The following is a 23297-nucleotide window of genomic DNA, read 5'->3' as shown; positions in this document are numbered from 1 at the left end:
GTGCAAAGAACTGAGCAACTCTGAATTTCTGAAATTATATGTTCCTATTTATAATTTCAGAACTTCTTGAAATGTACTTGTAATAATCTGCTGCCATCATTGTACTGGAACTTGGGCTGTTCAAAAATAATGCTGACACAACAGTTTCTACAGATGCTGCAACACACACAAAATGCTGCAGGAACTCAGCAGGTTGGGCAGCATCCATAGAGGGAAATGAACAGTTGAGATTTCAGAGTGAGACCCTTCACCCTGCCTTAAAGTCTCGGATGTCACTTGTCTAACATCTTTGTTGCAACAACTCTTGTCAATCTTCCATTGCTACCCACTGTTCTATTGGAACACACAATGAGGTTAAACCCATTCAAAGGTTAAAAGCAGCTGACCTGCCTCTCTACACAAGATAGAACGAAGGCACAGGCACTAAGAGAAGTATGTTTGGAAACATAAGTCACCACAGGCCAGACAGAGCTCTTGATATGCAGTAAGTGCCTTTACTGTCTATATTCAGGAAGACATATTTTATATACACATAGGAAGAAAAATAAGTGTAAACATTTATTTCAGTAGTTTTGAATGTTTTTAATGATTTACCCACATTACCAAATAATGATAAGTTCTCCAACCTTGGTGCAGGGACTACTTAAAAAATATGAGATATCAGCCCTTTTTTTTAAACATCCCAGGACTCACTTAAAGTCACAACTTCCATTCTGAAAAAAAACTGCTACACTGTGCTTCATTCTACTTTGGGGGGCTAATACTCTACATAAAAGGAAAATAATGACAGCTTAATCATCAGACACAAAATGCTGGAGGAACTCAGCAGCCCGGGCATCATCTATGGAAAAGGGTATCTGCAGGTTTTCTCTTGTTTGTGACAACTTTATCATAGTGTGTTTACAAGGGTCACTCAGCAGCTGGCCGTGGCTGCATGGAGCACAGAAGGATTGGTAAACCCTGATCGTGGGTCATGCAGCTCTTTCAAAGAGACATGTAGCATTGTGTCGGCTCTACGGCTACTCATGAAAGAAACACTTGTAATGAGTTTGGTGCTATAACTGTGCATCTCCTCTTGTACTTCAATGATTATGCTCTAATGTACTGATTCAAGTCAAAATAATGGCTTTAAATGGCAATATTCCCAAATAAAACTGTTTTAATTAACATGTTTCTCATAACTTTGTTTTTTTTAATGTTGTCAATTAATACACAAACTTTGACTTCAATAGCTCATATTAAACCTTTGCCTTGCAGATGGCCGACTGGGTGACAATCCAGAGAAGGTAGTGGCCAGTGTAGATTCCAGAGTGGGAGTTGAGTGATCTAGGCGAGAAGGGATCACACTGTCTATCCTGCAGACCCACACATACACTCCGTCCACTCAACATCAGCCAATTCCCGTCCACAATGCTCAGTCACAGCGTCCTGGGGCAGGTAGATCCTTCTCACGAGACTGGAGTCACAGAAAAGGCTCACCGCAGTTCAACCTTTGCTCTTCATTCGCTTCACACATGACACAACCGAAAGTCACCAGCTGCCTACTGCTTAATTATAGTGTTTCTAGAGCAACTCACACAAAATGCTGGAGGAACTCAGCCGGTCAGGAAGCAGCTATGAAAATGAATAAGCCGTCGATGTTTCAGGCTGAGACCCTTCTTCAAGACCGCAAAGGAAGGGGGAAGGCACCAGAGTAAAAAGTGGGGGTAGGGGAAGGAGGACAAGCTGGAAGATGATAAGTGGGTGCGAGAGGTAAAGGACTGGAGAGAAAGGAATCTGATAGGTGAGGAGAGTGGACCATGGGAGAAAGGGAAGAAGGAGGGGCACCAGGGCGGGTGATAAACAGGTGAAGAGAAGAGGTTAGGAAGCTAGAATGGGGAATAGAAGAAGAGGGAAGGGGGAAGGGGAAAGGAAAACAAATTAACAGAAGGAGAAACTGCTGTTGGAGACTACCTAGACAGAATATGAGGTGTTGCTCCTCCACCCTGAGAGAGGCCTCATTGTGGCAGAGGAGAAAGACATGGACTAACATGTCAGAAATTACAATGGTTGGGGTTGGCCACCAGGAGATTCCACTTTTTGCGTCTGAGCAAAGGCACTTGACAAAGCAGTCCTGCATTTTACATTGCTTTTCACCAATGCAGAGGAGGCTGTACCAGGAACACTGAATACAATAGAAACCCTCAACAGCTGGCCGGTAAAATGCTTTTCTAGTTTTTTCAACGACGTGTGCAACCGCAGATACTCCCACATTTTGCTTCATCGGTTGTGCCCTTGTGATAGAGCACTACACCACACAAACAAGCCTTTCAGCCCATCTAGTCCATACCAGCCTAGTCATCTGCCTAGACCTAATACCTGCATTTGGAGCATAGCCCTCCATAGACTCCTCATCCAGGTACCAATCCAAACCTCTTCAATGTTACAATTGATGTTGCATCTATTACTTCCGTTTGCAGCTTGCTCCATATTCACACCACTCCGAGTGAAGCTTCCCCTTCACGTTCCCTTTAAATATTTCATCTTTCTCCCTACACCTATGGCCTCTAGTTCTAGTCTCATCCAACCCGAGGGGGAAAAGCTTGCAGGCATTCACCGTATCTATAACCCACATAATTTTGTATACCTCCATAAGGACTTCACTTATTTCTCCTGGGCTCTAGTGAATAAAGCTGTAACCTGTTCAGCCTTTCCCTTTAACTCAGGTCCTCTAATTCTGGCAAAACCCTTGTAAGTCTTCTCTGCATTCATTTAAGTTTACTGATATCTTTCCTCTAGGTAGATGACCAGAACTGTTTATGTACAGTTTTCCGTGAAATTCTATTGTATTTCATTTTTTTCTACAAGGAGTGATGGATAAGTACGTGGCCTAAGGAAGAAGGAGCCAATTTTAGAAAACCTAGCACATTTATTTTTTGACATAGTCTCCTCCTACATGTATACACTTAGTCCAGCAGTCGTGGAGCATACGGATCCCTTCTTTGTAGAAGTCGGCATCTTGGACCTCCAGAAGTGGTCCACAGCAGGGGTGATTGATAAGTTTGTGGCCTAAGGTAGAAGGAGATGAGTTATACAGCTCTCGTTACATGCACGTGCAGTTCAACTCTTTGAGTGAAAATGCAGGAAGTTTGAAGTTAATAACTCATCTCCTTCTACCTTAGGCCACGAATTTATCAACCACACCTGCTGTGTACCACTTCTGGAGGTCCAAGATGCCGACTTCTACAAAGAAGGGATCCGTATGCTCCACGACCGCTGGTCTAAGTGTGTACATGTAGGAAATATAAATGTGCTAGGTTTTCTAAAATTGACTCCTTCTACCTTAGGCTATGAACTTATCAATCACCCCTTGTATAAATGCCTGCAAAACATTGAATTTCAAGGTAGTATACGGTAACATATACATACTTCAATAATAAATTTACTTTGAACTTTTACTCAACATTGAGTTCAGCAACTTCAGATAACCAGATTGTGCCACATCCGGCCAGTTTTGATGCAGCACCCACAACATAGCCTCACATTCCTCTCTCCACAGAAGCTGTCTGATCTGCTGGACATTCTGCTTTTGTTCCAGATTTCCAACGGGCTACTTATTTTGCTCCTGGAGGTCATGATCATTGGTTGCTGTGACAACGCTGGTCTGAATACATCACAGCTTTTTCCCAACTCTCTTGACTCCCTGCTTGCAACATGAAACCCATTTGTTTCTTTTCACTCCACCTTCAAAAGGCAATCGATCTAAAATATCGACTGCTTCTCCCAGCTCAGGTGCTGCCTGACAGATGAGTATTTCTCCCATTAATCCTGCATTCTGTATTTATTTCTGCTTCTCTGTTTGCAACTTCTATTTGACCTGATTCACCATATATATACACTGCATTTACTTAATGAAGTTCAAACAACTGATTTCAAAACAACATTCATATCTGACTGTAACCAAACTGGTGAACACAGTCCTGAGCACAGGCAAACATGTCCTGCATGAACTATTTAAAAGATGCTAATTTCAAAGCACCATTGAATTTAGGATGCTGTTATGAATTAGGATCAAGGATCAGCTTTGTTCACCATACGCATTCAGTGGCCACTTTAATGCAAATATCTAATCAGCCTGTCATGTGCAGCAACTTTAATACATAACAGCATGCAGACATCTTCAAGTGGTTCTGTAGCTGTTCAGACCAAACATCAGAATGGGGAAGAAATGTGATCTAAGTGATGTTGACCATGGAATGATTGTTGGTGCCAGATGGGGTGGTTTGAGTATCTCAGAAACTGCTGATTTCCTGGGATTTTCAAGCACAACGTTCTCTAGCGTTTACAGAGAATGGTGTCAAAACAAAAAAGCATCCAGTGAGCGGCAGTTCTGTGGGTGAAATTATTAATATAATGAAAGAGGTCAGAGGAGAATGGTCAGATGGGTTCAAGCTGACAGGAAGGAGACAGTAACTCGAGCAACCACACATTACACTGTGGTGTGCAGAAGAGCATCTCTGAATGCGCAACATGTAGAATTTTGAAGTGGATGGGCTACAGTAGGAGAGGGATACACTGGGTTCCACTCCTGTACTAAAGTGGTCACTGAATGTACATTTACATGTATCAGGAATTTGGTATGGTATGTTGGCGTGACATGCAACAAAAACAAATTTCAACAGCTATAAGAATAAAGAATAATATAAGACATTAACTTAGAGGTTGAAGTATGGATATGGAATAAAATATACATAAATATGAGCATGTATTTACAATATAAACAGCATTATAACTAGTGGTTTACAGTGCTGAGCAGTGACGGGGTAATGGACAGAGGGGGATGGGGGCTAATTAAGATGGGTGATCAGATTCACTGGCTGGGGGAAGACACTTTTGAGACAGCAATGAAGTTTTTCTTCTGAATGCCCTTTACAGAAGGGAGCTTTTGGAAAAGGCAACTTGCAGGATGGAAAGTGCCTACAATAATTTTTCTTGCCTGCTTTTTTGTCCCGGACACACACAAGTCCTGCATTGATCATACACTGCATCCATTGACCTTTACTTGACCCGACAGTCACTGTATTTTCGCATATTGTGAGAGGATGGTGCATCAGAGTAAAAGTCAAAATAAATTTATGATTAAAGTATTTATACATCACTATTTTCTACTTGGAAATTATTTGACCTTGCAAGCATTTATAGGAAAAAATATAATAAAATTTATGAAAACTATATACATTGGATTCTGATTAATTGGGCCAGTGGTTAATTATTTGGGCCAACTCATAAAGAACCAAAACTAATTGAGAAAATAGACAGGATTCACTTCATTTATTTGGGACACTACACTGCTTAATTGGAACAGGGGAATGTTTCCGAACAGATTCTAACTTGTGTCAGTCACGTGTGCTTGTCTGGCTGTTAGACATTACACTGTGCTTAGTGTGAACAGTTTTTAAATAGTGTCAGTTGTGTGTGCCTGTGTTCAAGAAGCAGCAATTTTTATCACTGATAGTTGGCGACAGATAAGCACTGAGACAATTCAGAAATGTTTTGCTCAATGTGGTTTTAAGCATTCAGACTTGGAAATGCCAGAAATAGCCGGGAGTGAAAATGAAACCATTTCACTACTTCAACAAGTTAGGGACTACAAGGAATTTGAAGGTATCAACAATCACCTTGAATATTAAACTTTGGTACCCACCGGACACTCAGCCCTCACTTGTGGCTTCAAGTAGCTGTTTACATGTGAGAGTAGCCACACCCTGGTACTGTACTTCAACAATTGGGCTAAATCAGTCTCACACCCTGGTAAAAGATACACTACTGTACGTACTATTTATTATAAGTTACTACACATTGAACGTTTAGATGGAGATGTAATGTAAAGATTTTTACTCCTCATGTATATGAAGGATGTAAGTAATAAAGTCAATTCAATTCAGGACAGCAACATGCCCATCCTAGCATGCAAAATCAGATCTGGTGGTCTGGGTAGATGAGGTCTACAGTGAGATTCAACAACCAGGAAGACAGTTCTGCAAAGCTACGTGGAGAGCGAAGGGCATGACGAGGCACAGAGGAAATCATGGTCACCCACTGCAACCAGGAAGACCCCAGACGTGACGTAAACTCGTACAACTGGGCACGGACTTCCAAGGTTGAGAGAATGGAACTGCTCCTGTGCAGTCAATGGCTTTCCCACTTTGAAAACTCTCCCGCACAGGTTTCCTGTGATCGTCAGATACGACGGACAACCACTGGTAGTGTTCTAGTTTGTACTGTATTTCATTTAAGTACATAATTCGTTACTCAGTTAAATGATACTTTGTCTTTTTTATACCTTTTTAACTAGTTCCATGAAACTTCAGCTAATTGGAGCAGCTGCTTAATTGGCCGACATGTACTGGTCCCGATGTGTCCTAATTAACTGGAATCCACTGTATAAACAAAGACTGGTAAACAAGTAATATGCAAAAGAAAATAAATCGTTCAAATAATAAGAAAAAGTAAATAAATAATACTGAGAAATGAAGTTGTAGAGTCCTTGAAAGTGATGAAACTGGTTCTCTAACCATAGTATTATGTTACACCACTGTCTCCCAACCTCTCTAACCTGTTAAACATATTCTTAATATTAATCTTGCTGATTCCAAGTTCCCCCTTCCAGAGCCACGTTGGCTCTGCCTTGTGAAGTCACAATTTCCGATGTTCCAATACTATCTCCGTAAGACCAATTGCCCTTCAGTTCTTTTTCATATTTTTCTGCTCCCACCAGATCTGTTGGCACTGGTCCAGAATCAAGGAAATTTTGGAAAGTCACTTCCAACGGATCTGTAGTCTTTGCAAACTCCACTTTTAGACCTTAGACAGCAATAATGGGAAAGGCCATGAGCACTACAATTGGAATCACAGCTTGTGGAGATGGACAGGTCAGCTGCTAGAAGCTTTGCATCAACAAACCCAGTACATAGTCCAGTAATTGCAGAGGAAAGCTGCCCGTTCTCAGTAGAATTCACAAGGAATTTTTCTGCATTTCCAAAATAAGAGGAGAGGAGAAGATGGCGTCGCGACACAGCGCGCAGCGGCCACTCTGGTGATGAATATCTGTTATTTGTCAAGTAGGGTGCTGTACACAATCCTGATTTGATGGAGGCAGACTGGAGAGCACGGAGGAACATCTGCCGCTGCTACTGTGTGATCCAGAATCTCCGGAAGGGAAGGCCACGAGTCCTCGGCTTTGCTTGTTGCTCGGCGGCCGGGCTGGGGTCGAAGCACTCGGCAGAGATGGCACTCGGTGCTCGGTGTCGGGGGGCTGGTCGGAGGCTCGAAGTTTTCGGACAGACTCAGAGTCGGCTGGGGTCGGGTGCTTCCAATGCATCAGCAAGTTTGCGGTGCTTGGAGGTTCATGGCAGGGAGAGTTTCTCCCTTCTGCTGTCTGCATGAGATGATGAGGCTATCGGGACTTCAAGGAGATCCCCTGAGATCCACCTCCCCCCCCGCCACAATATATTGAAACTTCAGCAAGTACAGACCCAGAACTATGAAATGCATCTCATACATTAACCCTTTCGTTCCCAGAGTCATTCTTGTGAAGCTCTTCAGAACTCTTTCCAAAGCCAGCACACTCTTTCTTAGCTAAGGGGCCCAAAACTGTTCACAGATGCAGCCTAACAATCCCTCATAAAGCCTCAGCATTGGATCCTTGCTTTCATATTCCAGTCCCTTCAAAATGAATGCCAACATTACATTTGCCTCCTTTTCCACCTATCTTCAGGGAATCCTGTACAAGGATTCCCAAGTCTCTTTGCACCTCAGATCTCTGAGTTTGCTCCCCATTTGGAAAATATTCTACACCTTTATTCCTTTTACCAAAATGCATGACCATCTACTTGCCCACACTACATTCCGCCTGCCAATTTTTTTGCCCATTCTCTGATCTAAGTCATTCTGCAGACTCTCTGCCTCAGCACTACTTGCCCCTCTGCTTACTTCGTATCATCCACAACTGTGGCCACAAAGCCAGCAGATCCATCATCCAAATCATTGCTATATAATGTGAAAAGAAGTGGTCCTGCACTGACCTCTGCTGGAAAACCACTAGACTGAAGCAGCCAACCAGAAAATATCCCCTTTATTCCCACTTCATCTCTCCTACCAGTCAATACATCTTCTATCCATGCCAGCGTCTTTCCTGCAATATCATGGTCTCCTATCTTGTTTACTTCTAGGTATAGGTATAGAAAAGATTTGCAGCAGCATCACACACACTTAGGTAGAGACTACATACAAAAAAAACATAAATTATACATCAATTACACAAAACAGTAAAGAGGGAGAAAAACGAGACTGTACAAAAAACAACACGTTTATGCAAAATAAAAAACACAATCAGATACCAGTTCATGGTAGTGCAAGAGGCAGTCATAGTCTTTTGTTCCTGAGGCTGGGATAAGATTGTGCAGGCCTGTTCAAAGACCTGATGGTGTGGAAGGATTTAAAAGCCTGGCCTTTAAAGAATGTGGGCGAATGACTGGCTGTCTGCTGCATCCAACAATGCCTGTTGGGTTTGAACAGTTCTTCAGATGATGTGAACTGCACAGTGAAATCTGTGCAGCAAAAATGTAGAAGTGGAAAAGCTGTTGCGCTGGCTTGACATTGGAAGTCTGGGTCCAGCGCTGCTACAAGTGGCCTTCTTGACACAAACTGGGGGCTTCTGGATGAGCATGATTCCTTCGGTGCCTTATCATGCCCTTCGCTCTGCACCAAGTGTTGCAGAACCACCTTCCTGGTTGTTGACCTCCCTCACCCAGTCCTCCAAAGCTGACGTTGCAGAGAGGTTGACCTCCCTCACCCAGTCCTCCAGAGCTGACTTTGCAGAGAGAGAGGCTCATCGGGGTCTGAGGCCCTCCGGCTACCCTCCCCTGGTTTAGCCCTCCTGCTGAAACAGTGCAACAGGGTGTGGCCACTGTCCCTTGCAAGCAGCCACTTGGAGCCATAGCTGAGAGCTGAGTTTCCAGTGGTGAGCTGTTCCAGAATGGACACAACAACCCCCTTCATCAGAGGTGCTCTGGGTAAACCCTACACCCATACAGCCCAATGGGTAATACAAATATAAAAGCAGGTAATGATGAAATTGTGTTTACTTTCACTGCGACGAAGGTACTCTCAACACCGTAGAGAATGATACCATTAAGAAAGTCTTTGACTACAAGTACCTCAGGTCAAGAATGATGAGTTCAGAGGACATAAAGATACGGAAGGCACTGGCGTGGAGGGCTATGAATGACATGAAGGAAATCTGGAAGTCGAACCTGACTAGAGGGCTTAAAAAGAGGATTTTCATAGCAGTCATAGAGTCCATTCTCACATACGGATGCGAGATGTGGACACTCACCAAGACGATGCGGAAGTTTCTAGATGGTTGCTATACACAATTGCTCCGGATGGCTCTTGACGTGAGTTGGCAACTGCACATGACGAACGTTGAGCTCTATAACAACTTACCGATGCTCACCATTAAAATCAAGGCGAGAAGACTGCAACTACCGGGGCTCTGTCTATGCCACCCCGAGCTACCTGCCAGCCTAGTCATCATATGGGAGCCCAAGCACGGGAGGATGAACCCTGGGCGCCCGCCCCCCCAAGACTATGGTCAACACGCTCCTAGAAGACAGTGGTACGGCTAATGTGGATGAACTGAACACACTGATGAGGGAGAGGGAGAAGCGGAGAGTCCGTCATCGTGCCCGACACTGGCCCCCTAGGCCTGAGTCGACGTAGTAGTAGTAGTAGTTCAATGTATGTTTCAAAGTCAGAGTCAAAATCACTGTACGTTTATTCTCAAAGTACATACACAATGTTACCCCACATACTAACTTGAGATTCGTCTTTTTGGAGGCAGTTACAGGGAAAAAAACTCGTTGGTTTAAATTCCTTGGTGTGGAACTGGTACATAAGTGTTAGCACAAAGAAGAGATGACAGTGCCTCTAGTTTCTTAGAAGTTTGCATAAATTCAGCATATCACCAAAAACTTTAGCAAACTTCTACAGATGCACGGTGGAGAATATCCTAACTGTTGCATCACAGCCTGCTATAGAAACACCAAATGTCCGGGAACGTCCAGCTATACTAACCCTATTTACCCGCACTTCATCTGTAGCCTTAGCCATTTGAGACATTTATTAAATTTTATTCTTAATGTGCCATGCACAAATCCATTGTGCCCAAGGGAAATATGTTCACGACCTAGCATCTGGTCCAAATTAACAAGCAAAATTAAAATTCAATGATGCACGTGAATTGTATTTGGCTTGCAGAAATATTTTCAGCTGTTTTACTTCCTGGAGAAATCATGAACTTTGTTTCATGTTATATATGTTTTTGTTTAGCAGGGTCTTACATTTCTAAACAGACCAACAAAATTACAACAAAAAAACAATCAAAATTCACACATGACTCCTGATGGATCTGGTTCAAGAACCTCCCTCAAAGCAGAAACAACAAAGTCCACCCTTGATTGGGACAGAAACATCAATCAGTGCAGTCAATGAAACACTTTGATTTAAATCATCTATGCCCAAAATATAGCAATTGATTTCAGCAAATTATCAGCAACGATCTAAGAATCTAAATTGTGCATTTTGTTGTTAAAGTCTCCTTGAAACTACGGAGCGTGTAAAGGCTGCCCCAGAGTCTCAGATGTGCCTATAGAACAACCTTTGTACAATTCAGTGTTGTGGTCTTCATTCCAGTGTTCAAAGGAATCATTCCCTTCACCATTCCCTGTCCACAGAATCAGGATCCGGTTTATTATCACAGAAGTTATCATACGTCATGAAGTCAAGACATAAAACACACTATAAGTTACAATGGGAAAAATCCACTCAGTGGCTATGTTATTAAGTACATTTGTTTGTTAATACAATTAGCTAATCAGCCATTCATCTGGTAGCAACTCAATGCATAGGACATGGTTAAGAGATTCAGTTGCTGTTTTGACCAAATATCAGAATGAGATAGAAATGCGATCTAAGTGACTTTTACCTTGGAATGATTGTTGGTGCCAGACGCAGTGGTTGTTCATCTCAGAAACTGCCCATCTCCTGGGATTTTCACACACAACAGACTGTAGAGATTACAGAGAACAGAAAACATCCAATACAAGGCAATTCTGTGAGTGAAAATGCCTTGTTAATGTGAAAGGTCAGAGGAGAATGGCCAGACTAGTTCAAGCTGACAGGAAGGCGATAGTAACTCAAATAAACATGCGTTACAACAGAGGTGTGCAGAAGAGCATCTCTGAATCCAGAACATGTTGAACTTTGTATGGATTGGCCACAGCAGCAGAAGACCATGAACATCCGCTCAGTGGCCACTTTATTAGGTACAGGAGGTATCAAATACTGTAAAGTGGTCACTGAGCGGTGTGCATGTATATATAGCATATAAAATAAAGTAAATAAATAGTGCAAATGAGTGCAAAAATAGTGAGGTAGTGTTCATGGGTTCAGGGACCATTCAGAAATCTGATGGGAGCGGGCAAGAAGCTGTTTCTAAAACATTGAGTATGAGTCTTTGGGGTCCCATACCTTTTCCCCAATGGTAGCAATGACAAGACAGCATGCTCTGGGTGGAGAGAGTCATTAATGATGGTTGCTGCCTTCTTGAAGCATTACATTTTGAAGATGTGTTAATTGGCAGGGACGCAAGTGCTCATGATGAAGCTGCTTTCTTAGAAGTTACTCTCCATTTCCCAACAACCCTATGACACTAAGTGTAAAATAGTCGCAAAAAGACAATTTATATAAATAGAGTCATAAAGTCTCGCAGCACAGAAAAGACAATCATGAAGGTCACTCACTATGCTCTCTTTCTATCCAGTCGATCTAAGCCTCTTATCATCTGGTACACCTCTATCAGTCACCCAGTCACCTCTTATCCTCCTTCCCTCCAAGGAGAAAAGTCTCAGCTCCATCAGCCTATCCTCATGAGATATGCTCTCTAATCCAGGCTGCATCTGCATCTTCTCTAAAGCTTCTACATCCTTCCTATAATGAGGTGACCAGGGCCGAACACAAATTCCAGGTGTTGTCTAATTACATGTGGAATTTATCAATGTTAATGTTAAGAACCACACTGCTCTATAGTTGCTGTAGCTTTTGGGCAGTCCTTTGTTGGAAACTATGGTTTTGCTCTCAGTACATCAGCATCTGCAAGGCTAGAAGCCCAGAGCTTTGATGCTAAGGTGCAGCAGACTCTCTATATAATTGTAATGATATTCATTCTTGTACAATAAAATATGGTTCTCCTGGGCCAACTTAAGTTGAGTCCCTGGCTTGACTGCCTTTTCTAAAAGCTCCCTTCTGGAAAGAGGTTTTAGATTATTAAAACAAAAAAACGTCATGCCATGTCAAATATTTCTTCTCCCAGCAGTTACTCTGTTCAACCATTCTAGTTAGCCCTCACCACCTCTATCTATTACCTCAGTCAATGCACTGCACTGTAAACACATTAAAAAACACTTTTTATATTGTTTCTTACATTGTAAATACATGCTTGTGTATATGTATTTATGCATATTTTATTCTATATCCATCTTTTTAATCTCTAACATAATTTACTACATAATTCTTCACAAATTATCGTTGATGAATGTTACATTATGTCGCATTCATGTTGCAAGTTGTGGCAATACACGTGAAAATGTATATGGTGAATGAAGCTGATCTTTGGCATTGATCACATGATATAACAGTATCCAGTTGGCCAAAATCCCCCTGCACATTCTCGCCAGCAGGATTGGAGCAGATCTGGGCCAAAAAACACGAGATTTCATAGATGTTGGAAATGTTGAACAACACACACAAAGTGCCAGAGGAACTCAATGGGTCACGCAGTACCTACAAAGAGTTAACTTTTGGGCTGAGTAGATGGGCCAATTTTTGAACAGGTCATACAGGTGAATATGTTAATGCTTTGTTAATAATTCAAAAGGCCTTTGCTCTTGAGGTGGATAATTTAAAATGTGCCTTCTTTGATACTTCCAAAAATTGGACTGCTAACTCGTACTTTCTGATTAAAAATGAATTGAAGAAAAATAGCTGACTGGCTACTAAAAGATCTCTGTAAATCAACTGAAGACTTCAGCCAGAGTTTACCCAAATCACTGTTCACTAGAAACACAAGAGATTCTGTAGTTTCTGGAAATGTTGAGCAACACACACAAAATGCTGGAGGACAGATAGAGGAATGGACAGTTTTGGGCCAAGTCCCTTCACCAGAACTGGAAAAGAATGGGCCAGAAGCCAGAATAAGGAGGGTGGAGGGAAGAACTACAAGAGAGCTATAGATGAGACCAGGTGGGTCTATATGGGGGTGGGGTGATGAAGTAAGAAGATGTAATTAATAGGCATCCATTAGTCTCATGAGACCATGGATTTGTGCCTTGGAAGGTTTCCAGGGTGCAGGCCTGGGCAAGGTTGTATGGAAGACCTGCAGCTCCCATGCTGCAAGTCTCCCCTCTCCATGCCACCGATGTTGTCCAAGGGAAGGGCATTAGGACCCATACAGCTTGGTACCAGTGTCATCGCAGAACAATGTGTGGTTAAGTGCCTTGCTCAAGGACACACACGCTGCCTCAGCCAAGGCTCCAACTAGCAACCTTCAAATCACTAGGCGAACGCCTTAACCACTTGGCCACGCACCAACACTATGTAATATGTGTTAGAAGATGTAATATGATAGATGAAAAGGGGGAAGTGCTGAAGAAGGATAGTAGAGGACAATGGACTATGGAAGAAAGGGAAGGAAGAGGACAACCAGAGAGGGGTGATGGACAGGTAAAAAGAGAAGGGGAGAAATGGTAACCTGAAAGGGGAATGGATAAGGAGAGTGGGAGGGAATGATTTCCAGAAGTTAGATAAATCGATGTTTGTGCCATCAGGTTGGGGCTACCCAGTGTTCTACCCCTACCTTTACAGTCCTGATGAAGAGTCTCTGTCCAAAACATTGACTGTTTATTCCCCTCCACAGAAGCTGCCTGACCTGCTGAGTTTCTCCAGCATATTTTGTGTGCTGCTTGCTATTCACCAACACTTGAAACCTAGCATTTTTAATGGGCATTTGAGGAAGATCCCACCTCAAATAGCTGACTCAGTTTGGGTCGCTGTAGGATTAGGCATGCTACTGATCATTTCAGAGCGCAGCTACAACATTTCACATGAGCAGAATGATGATTGAATAAGTATTACCTGATGCTGGGCAAAAACAGTCTGCAGGATTCCAATATACTTTAAGTTATATATTGTTCATTGAGACCCAAATTTGAATTTGTTGGCAACCCAGCGAAAGTGACAGTATTTCAATAACATTTTTTTACATTAGATAAAACACATAAGTTTTTTTTAATTGTTAAAGTAAATTGCATTTTATCATCAGTAAGTTCCCTTAATTTCTTCCTGTTCAGAACTGTAAGGACATACTAGTTTTGGTGAAGTAGACAAGGAGGTGAAACATAATGTTGATGAAAACACGAGACAGTAAAGTAATTTAGTTCTGAGGTTATTGAATGGAGTTCTAAAGGCCACAGATCAACAGGGACAACTGTTCTTCATGCCCCATAGTTCTGAGGTTATGGAAGGAAGTGGCAGCTTGACCGAAATCATTGGAGTTTAAAGAATGGAGACCAAAACCTAAAATCAGAAATGTTTATATGTGGCAATTACTCCCCCGACCCCATCTCTTCTCTTCTCCTTCCCATAAACTTCTTCCACGGCCCACAATCCTCTGCAATCAGATACATTTTATCAGCTTTTTACCTCTTCCACCTTTCACTTCCCAGCTTCTTACATCATCGCTGCCCTCCCCTATCTGCACATCTTCCCCCTGAACTTGCCTCAGCTGCCAGCTTGAACTCCTTTCCCTTCTCCCAAAATCCCATTTTGCTCCCTTCCTTTCCAGTCCTGATGAAGGACCTCACTCTGAAACATGTTGTTTACTCCTCTCCATAGATACTGCCTGGCCTGCTGAGCTCCTCCAGCATTTTCTGTGTGTTGCTCTGGATTTAAAGCATCTGCAGAATCTCTTCTGTCTAAGATTACACGTGAGGATGATGATTTATTGCTATACAAATCATAGAGCTAGAAGGAGACACACGACCACGTCCGAACTAGCCATCAATAATCCAACTTACGTAAATCCCAATGTGCACCAGGAAAACCATCTTCTTCTCGTTATGATGTCTCAGCAGCCCTAGGTTACGGACCCAAACTCTGTTTAAATAACAGCTAACAATGTCTGCATATTCATCACAGACTGGAGCAAGTAACCAGCACATCTCCTCCTAATTAAACAATGAGAACAAAATGGATAGAGTCTTAGATCCTGATAAGTCCTGAATTCTTCACCCCCCCTTGCTCCAAACAAGGAAGTTTAAAGTGGCAAAAATGGTTTATTGTTATCACATGTACTGAGATACATTGAAAAACTTGTCTTGTATACTGTTTATACACATCAAATGATTACACAGTGCACTGAAGCAGAACAAGGGAAAATGCGGAATAACACACACAAAATGCTGGAGGAACTCAGCAGGTCAAGCAGCATCTATGAAAATGAACCATCAGTCAACACTTCAGTTCGAGATCCTTCTTCAGGACTGGAAAGGGAGGAGGAAGGCACCGGAATAAAAAGCTGGACGGAGGGGGAGGCTAGCTGGAAGGTGTTAGGTGAAGCCACAGAGGTGGGAAAGGTAAAGGGATGGAGAGGAAGGAATCTGAAAGGAGAGGAGAGTGGACCATAGGAGAAAGGGAAGGAGGAGGGGCTCCAGTGGGAGGTGATAGGCAGGTGAGAATAGGTAAGAGGACAGAGTGGTGAACAGAAGAAGAGGGTACAGGGAAGGAAATTGTTTTTTAATGGACGAGAATTTGATATTCATGCCACCCAGACGGAATATCAGGTTCTGGCCCCCCACTTTGAGGGTGGCCTCATCAGGACACAAGAGGGGGCCGTGATCTGACATGCCAGAACGGGAATGGGAATGGGAGTTAAAATGTTTGGCCACCAGGAAGTTCCACTTTAGGCGGATGGAGCAGAGGTGCTGGACAAAGTGGTCTTCCAATTTATGAAGGGTCTCACCAATGTGGAGCAGACTGCATCGGGGGCACTGGACACAAGAGATGACACTAGCAGATACACAGGTAAAGTGTTGCCTCACCAGGAAGGATAGTATGGGACCCCGAACAGAGCCAAGGAAGGGGGTGAATGGGTAGATGTAGCACTTTGGCCGCTCGCTGGGATAAGTGTTAGGAAGGAGATTAGTGGAGAGGAACAAATAGTCAAGGGAATCACAGAGGAAAAGATCTCTTGCGGAAAGCAGAAAGTTTGAGGAAGAGGGGGGCATGAAGAAGTGGTAGGATCCTGTTGGAGATGGTGAAAGTTGTGGAGAGTGATGCGTTGGATGTGGAGGCTGACAGGGTGGAAGCTAAGGACAAGAGGAACTCTATCAATGCAAAGGCAGCAGGAAGATGGGCTGAGTGTGGATGTCCAGGAAATTAAGGAGATGCGAATGAGGGCAGCATCAATGGTAGAGGAAGGGAAAGGTCATTCTTTGAAGGTAGAGGGCATCCCTGATGTTCCTCCTCCTAGGAACAGCTGTGGCAGAGATGAAGGAATTGTGAAAAGGGAATAGCATTTTTTACAGGAGACAGGGTGGGATGCAGTTTAGTCAAGGTAGCAGTGCGAATCGGTAGGTTTATAAAAGATGTCGGTCGATAAGTTCTCTCCAAAGCTGGAGACAGAGATCAGAAAGGGGAGGAAGGTGTCAGAAATCGACCAAGTGAATTTAAGGGCAGGGTGGAAGTTGGAGGCAAAGTTGATGAAATTGACGAGCTCAGCAAGGGTGCATGAAGCAGCACCAATGCAGTCATCAACGTAGCAGGGAGCATTACCGGTAAGGCTTGGAACATGGCCTGTTCTATGTAGTCAATGAAAAGGCAGGCTTATCTGGGGCCCATCTGGGTGCCCATGGCTACCCCCAAAGTCTGGAGAAACTGGGAGCAGCTGAAGTAGAAATTGTTGAGGGTGAGGACCAATTCTGCCAGATGGAGGAGGGTGTTGTTGGAAGGGCACTTACTGAGGAAGAAGCAGAGAGCTTTAAGTACCTTCTTGATGGGGGTGAGAAGTTATAGTGACTGGACATCCATGGTGAAAAGGAGGCAGTCAGGGTCTAAGAGTTGAAGGTTAATGAGGAGATCGAGAGCATGAGAGGTGTAAGGTGGTAAGGGACTGAATTAAGGCGTGGGGTAGAATGGAGTTGAAGTATACAGAATAATTTGTAGAAGCTATAGAAAATGGAGCACAGGTCAGCAATAAGGTGCAAGGTTATGGTGAGGCAGATTGAGGCCAAGATCTGCCTATACCTACAGAGGGAGTCATGAATCAACAGTGGTATATTGTGTAGGATCTTCCCCTCTGCAGTTTTTCCAAGATCCTATTGAAAACCATCAACTGCTCTGACTGCGATAGTGTCCAGTTAGCAGGTACTCTTCTGGTGTTGTCCGTCCCCAATGACACTTGCCAATAACCTGTCACTCTTCAATGTCAGAGTGCCCCTATACTTACCACATCTCTCTCTCTTCCTTGCTTAAAGATTCAGCATGCAGACGCACACAGCCATTGTCATTATGTGCAAGGGAATAGTTGGTTTTCTGAGGATGAGTATGTGAACATGGAACGTAGAAATCTACAGCACATTACAGGCCCACAGTGTTGTGCCGACCATGTAACCTACTCTAGAAACTAGAACTTCCCTACCGCACAGCCCTCAATTTTTCTAAGCTCCATGCATCTATCTGAGAAGATCTCTTAAAAGTCCCTATTGTATCCACCTCTGACACCATCACCGGCAGTGCATTCCACACACTCACCACCCTCTGTGTGAAAAGATGAGGCTCTCAGAACAGAATTTCATCCGACTCTCAACCAAAGCACAATGCTCTGACTACATGGCCTCTGCAATCATAGAATCCTACAATAGTACAGCGTGAAAACAGGCCATTCAGCCCAACTCATCTATGCTAACTAGTGGGGGGTCCTTCTGTAATAATCACATCCATCCCTCAGTGTTCAGAACTCTGTGACAAAGTGATTAGTGTGTTCATAGAGACAGTTCTTAAATGTTGTCAGTTACCCTGCTTCATCTGCTTTCTCAGGCAACGTGTTCCAGATACTCACGATCTCAATGTAAAGATCATCCTCATATCCCCTCAATATCTCTTCCTCCTACTCCAAAGCTGAGTCCTCCTAGTTACATCTACCTCCACTAGGGAAAGGTTTCCCTGTAGTCTACCCTATCTATACCCTTCATAGTTATCTATATCCTCAATCATGTACCCTTTTAACCTCTCCACTCCAGGAAGAACAGTAGAATCCTCTCCTGTCCCATCACAACTAAACATCTTCATCCTAGGCAACATCCTGGGGAATCTCTTCTGCACCTTCTCCAGGGCTAACACATCCTTCCTGTAGAGTGGCGATCAGAACTGCATACAGTACTCCAGCTGAGGTCTGACCAGGTTTTCTCTTTGGTAGTGAAAGGCAACGATAGAGGCATGTAAGATGAATTATTAGGTACGCCCGCTCGTTCATGCAAATATCCAATCAGCCAATCATGTGGTAGCAACTTAATGCATAAAAGCATGCAGTCATGGCCAAGAGGTTCAGTTGTTCAGACCAAACATCAGCATGGGAAAGAAATGTGATCGATGTGACTTTGATCCTGGAATGATAGTTGTTGCCAGACGGGGAGGAGGGCATGGTTTGAGTATCTCAGAAATTGCTGAACCCTGAAAATTTTCATGCATGACAGTCTCTAGAGTTTACAGAGAATGGAGTGAATTTTTTTTTTTAATCCAGTGTGCGGCAGTTCTGTGGGCAAAATTACCTTATTAATCAGAAGGGTGAAAGGAGAATGGCCAAGCTGACGGGAAGGCGACAGTAACTCACGTAACCACGAGATACTACAATGGTGTGCAGAAGAGCATTTCTGAGTGCACAATGCATCGAACCGTGAACTGGATGGGATACTGCAGCAGAAAACTATGACCATTCCCTCAGTGGCATAGGAGGCATACACATACAGAGTGGACAGTCTGTGCCTTTCTCCCAGGGCGGAAATGGCTTTTAAAGTGATTGGAAGAAATTATAGGGAGGACGTCAAAGGTAGAATTTTTCTCCCCACAGAGAATGGTGAGCTCTTGGAACACTTTCATGAGTGCTGGTAGGTGCAGATGTATCAGGAGCATTTAATAGACTTAAACAGGCACATAGATGGAAGAAAAATAGAAGGCTTTACGGAAGGGTTAGATTGATCTTGGGGCAGGTTATAAGATCTTGGTGCCAGTTATAAGATCTTGGTTACAAATTTGGCACAACATAGAAGGTACAGAAGAATATAGAACATAGAACATTACAGCACAGTACAGGCCTTTTGCCCTGCGATGCTGTGCCGAACTTTTAACCTACTCTAAGACCAATCTAATGCTTCCTTCCTGCATCATCCTCCATTTTTCTATTATCCATGTGTCTAGCAAAGAGCTTCTTAAATATTCCTAATGCTTTGAGCACCATTCAGTGACAGGGCATTCCATGCACCCATTACTCTACGCATAGAACTTACCTCCGTCATCCATCCAATACATCCCTCCAAAGACCTTAAAATTATGCCCCCTTACATTAGCCATTTCCGATCTGGGAAAAAGTATCTGACTATCTACTCAATTTATACTTCTTACCTTGTTTTGCTCTCATCCTCCTTTGCTCCAAAGGGAAAAGTTCTAGCTCACACAAACTATCTTCATTAGACATGCTCTCTAGTTGAGACCACATTCTGGTAAATTTCTTCACCCTCTTCAAAGCCTCTACATCTTTCCTATAATGAGGCAACCAGAACTCAACACTATACTTCAAGTGCGGTTGAACCCAGGTTTTATATATATATAAATATATCTATATAAAACTGCAACATTACCTCACAGCTCTTGAACTCAATCCCCTGACTAATAAAAGCCAACACACCGTCCATCTTCTTAACCACCATATTAGCGTGAATCCCAAGATGCCTCTGTCCTTTCACACTGCCAAGAACCCTGCATTCTGCTTTCAAATTCAATCACTTCACACATTTCCAGGTTGAACTCCATTTGCTACTTCTTAGCCCAGCTGTGCATTCTAGCCATGTCCCACTACAATCTACAACAACCCTCCACAGGACCCACAAATCCACCAACTTTCATGTCATCTGCAAACTTACTAACCCACCCGTACCCTTCCTCATCCAATCAAAACCACAAAGAGCAGGAGTCTCAGGCTTGATCCTTACAGTGCACCACAGGTCACTGACCTCCCGGCAGAATACACTCCATCGACTACCACCTACTGCCAACTCTGTATCCACACAGCCAACTTTACCGGGATCCCAGGACTCCTGACTTTCTGAGTGAGCATCCCATGGGGAATCTTATCAAATGCCTTACTGAAATCTATATACACCACATCTATTGCTCTACCTGAATCAATGTGCTTTGTCACATCCTCAAAGAATTCAATACAACTCACAAAGCCAAGCTGACTATCCCAAATCAGACTATGCTTCTCCAAATGCTGTTTGACAGTATTCACGTCCAAGGTTGAATGACAATTAAACTTGAAATTGAAATGCTCGTAAATCCTGACTCTAAGAATCTTCTCCACTGAAGTAGGGCTATTGACCTATAATTCCCAGAGTTATCCCTACTCTTCTTCTTGACCAAAGGAATAACATTTGCCATCCTCCAATCATCTGGTACTACCCCTGTGGCCATTGAGGACTCAAAGGTCATCAAAGACACTGCTACCTCTTGCCTTGATCCCTGCAGTAATCTGGAGGATAGCCCATCCGTCCATACGAACATTTCTATCCTAATGTTTTACAAAAGTTCCAGCTCATCCTCTTTCTTAAACTCCACATGTCCAAGCATGTCAGCCTACTTTGTGCTCTCCTCACAGACAGTCCCATTCACTGATGAATACTGAAGTAAAGTATTAAGAACTTACCTTACCTCCTCTGACTCGAGGCACATATATCCTCTACTATCACTAATTGGTCCTGCCCTCAATCTGGCCACCCTCCTGTCATTCAGATATATGTAGAATACCTTGGGGTTTTCCTTAATCATACTCTCCAAGGAATACTCATGCCCCCTTCTAACTTCCTTCCTGGCTAGAACCCTAATTCTTGCTTCCTAAACCTCAAATACATTTTCTTCTTCCTCTTGACTAGATGTTCCACCTCTCTTTTCAACTATGGTTGATTCACCCTGCCAGCATTTCCTTGCCTGTCATGGTCTGGTCCGTGAAGTCTGTATTCCAGTTCACGGTCCGGTCCATCAACCCTTGATCCAGGTTTTCCTGTCTACCCTGTTTCTGTTCTTGTTGAACTCTAATTGAGGCAGCTGATGCTCATTGGGGCTGGCTGCGTAAATACCTTCAGAGACCAGGGCGTGGATGCTGGATTGTTCTTGTCCTTACTCCTTGTATCCCTTCCCCTGCCTTCTGTTTCCTCGCCTGAAGCCCTGCCTTGTATTGCCGGTAACCCTTGCCTCGCCTGAAGTTCTCGTCTTGCCTTGCATTGCCTGAAGTCTTGTCTTGTCTTGCTGGTAACACTCGCCTCGTCTCATCTGCAGTCTTGTCCTGGAGCCACCCTGTACCTAGCTCCCTTCCTGTCCCTTGCCTCCGCCCAGGTAAGCCAGGCCATCTTACCGTTACGTGTGGTTCGTTCTGTCCCTTCCTGTCCCTTGCCTCTGTCAGGTGGTGATCCGTGCCCTGCCCAGGAGTACCGTGCCCTGTCCAGGAGTACCACACCCAGCCCAGGTGATCTGCGCCCTGCCCAGGTGAACTGCACCCTGCGCAGGAGGAGCCTGCCTAGCCTCAAGCCTGAGGACTCCAGCCTCCTGCCTAGCCACAAGCCTGAAGACTCCAGCCTCCTACCTAGTCTCTAGCCTCCTGCCTCGCCTCAAGTCTCCTGCCTCCTGCCAAGCCTCGCCTTAAGTCTCTAAGACTACAGCCTCATTCTGCCTGCCAGCCAAGCCTCATCCTTGCCAAGTTCTGGGGTCCGAGCCAGAGGCAAGACCCAGGTACTGGGTCCTTGTCCAGTCTCTGGCTCAGAGTCCAAGCCCAGGCTCCTAGCTCTCTTGTCCAGTCCTGTTCCAGGTTCCTGGTTTTCCTGTCCATGTCCTTGCCATTGCCCTGTATCCTAGTCCTGTCCCTAGTACATCAATGTCTGTGTCTTGCACTGGGGTCCGTTCCTAGCCACCTCCTTATGACACTGCCTCAATTGGACAAACCTCTCCAGTACCCCATCCAAGTGCTCACTAATTAACCTTCACATTTCTGTTGTGCATTTCTCTGAATATATCCGTTTCCAATTTATGTTTGCCAGTTCCTGCCTAATAGCATCATCATTTCCCCTTCCACAATTAAGTACTTTCCATGCTGTCTGCTCCTATCCCTCTCCAAGACTATAGTGAATGTCAGGGAGTTGTGATAACAGTTTTTCTGAAATGCTCTCCACTGAAATATCTGGTTCACTGAGGCAGGAGGAGAAGATGGCGGCGCGACACAGCGCGTGCAGCTCTCCGGTGAAATTATATCGTATTTGTAAGTAGGATGCCGTGCACAATTCTGATTTGATGGAGACAGACATGAGAAGCACAGAGGAACATCTGGAGAAACTTCTGGAATGCCTGGTTCGCTGCTGCTGCTATTGTGTGATCGAGAATCTCCGGAGGGAAGGCCCCAAAATCCCAGGCTTTGCCTGCTGCTGGCGGCCGAGGCTGGGGTCGAAGCGTTCAGCAGAGATGGTGCTCAGTACTCGGTGTCGGAGGGCTGGTTGGAGGCTCAAAGTTTTCAGACGACTCAGAGTCGGACTGTGGTTGGGAACAGCAGGGAGAGTTTTCTTCCTTCTCCCGTCTGCGTGAGATGTGGGACTTTCGAGAGACTTTGAACTTTTTTACTGTGCCCATGGCCTGTTCTTCATCAAGTTATGGTATTGTTGCACTGTTGTACCTATATGTTATAATTATGTGGTTTTTGTTAGTTTTTCAGTCTTGGTCTGTCCTGTGTTTCTGTGATATGACACCGTAGGAATATTGTATAATTTCTTAATGCATGCGTTACTAAATCACAATAAAAGAGGACTGTGTGTCCTCATAATCTAATTGCCTAGCACCAAATCAAAGCCACTTCTCTAGTCAGCCTGACTGCATACATATTTCGTCAG

This window comes from Mobula hypostoma, chromosome 9, assembly GCF_963921235.1.
Source record: "Mobula hypostoma chromosome 9, sMobHyp1.1, whole genome shotgun sequence".
NCBI lineage: Eukaryota > Metazoa > Chordata > Chondrichthyes > Myliobatiformes > Myliobatidae > Mobula > Mobula hypostoma.
The sequence above is the reverse complement of the archived record's forward strand: the minus strand, read 5'-3'. Positions refer to the sequence as shown.